Source organism: Brassica oleracea, chromosome C9 (assembly GCF_000695525.1).
Source record: "Brassica oleracea var. oleracea cultivar TO1000 chromosome C9, BOL, whole genome shotgun sequence".
NCBI classification, from domain to species: Eukaryota; Viridiplantae; Streptophyta; class Magnoliopsida; order Brassicales; family Brassicaceae; genus Brassica; species Brassica oleracea.
Genome location: NC_027756.1, coordinates 18,985,692 through 18,987,027, shown reverse-complemented (window position 1 = coordinate 18,987,027; position 1,336 = coordinate 18,985,692).

Here is a 1,336-nt window from a genome sequence, read left to right as displayed (position 1 = left end):
GGTTGTTAGCCCCAAACCTGAAAAAAAACAATTTAACCGTTAGAAAATAAAAATAATTTAAATTTTAATGTAATAAAAATTAATAACTTACCAATAAGTTCCTCGGGGTCTATCGGGGTCTAGAACATCCAAACCCTCCCGTCCAGGCTGGGCAAGCAAATCCTCCACCGTATATCTCGCGAATGGAGCATATGAAGGCACACGCAAATCCGGATGAACTGCACCTTCTCGGACAGGCTGAGGTGCAGCCGCAGGAGGAGGAGGTGGAGGCATCTGCAGTGGAAGAGGAGGACTCGAAAAAACTCTCTGAGAAGTCTGAGAGTCTGGAACTGCATCGGAGATGGACCGGAAGAAGATGTACCGGAACCATCGCCAAACAACTGGGCATAAGTAGGTGCTGATGGTTTCCTTCTAGGAGCCATCTAAAAAAAAATTAAATAAATTTAATCAATTATGACGACATAATTAAAAAAATTATTCCGTTACCTAACTAATCACCTAAACTATAGGATTCCGTCATCTAACTAATCACCTAAACTAATTACCTAACTAATCACCTAAACTAATTACCTAACTAATCACCTAAACTAATTACCTAACTAATCACCTAAACTAATTACCTAACTAATCACCTAAACTAATTACCTAACTAATCACCTAAACTAATTACCTAACTAATCACCTAAACTAATTACCTAACTAATCACCTAAACTAATTACCTAACTAATCACCTAAACTAATTACCTAACTAATCACCTAAACTAATTACCTAACTAATTAATCACCTAAACTAACTTAAAAACAAAAAAAAGGAGGAAAGAGAGTGTACCTTAGAGGGAGAGGAGAGGAGTTTGGGAGGAATGAACGAGGCAGCCTCGTCTCGGCGTCTCAATATATAGAAAAGGTTTCGTCGTAAACGCGACATAATATAAGACAAAGTTACCAGGCCCGCGTTTTTCCATTTACGACGAAGTTACCAGGCCCGCGTTTTTTGGTTTACGACGAAATTACGTCGAAACGTCCGTTTACGACGATTTTACAACGCTTAACCCTAAACACCGAGAATGAAATCCCTAAACCCCAAAGTCACATATCATCTAACTTCATATCTTCTTCTCTACTACTTCTTGTTCTTTCTCCAACTTAAACTTTAAAACCCTAAAACTGCAAATAATTTTTTAAAAACTAAAGAAATACATAATATATAAAACAACATTTGCTACACATACATTAAGATGGTAAAAAAACAATATTTCTTTAAACATACGTTACAATAGAGAAATACAACATTTGTTACATATATTACATCACTCTAAATCGTTTTCGTTCTCATCA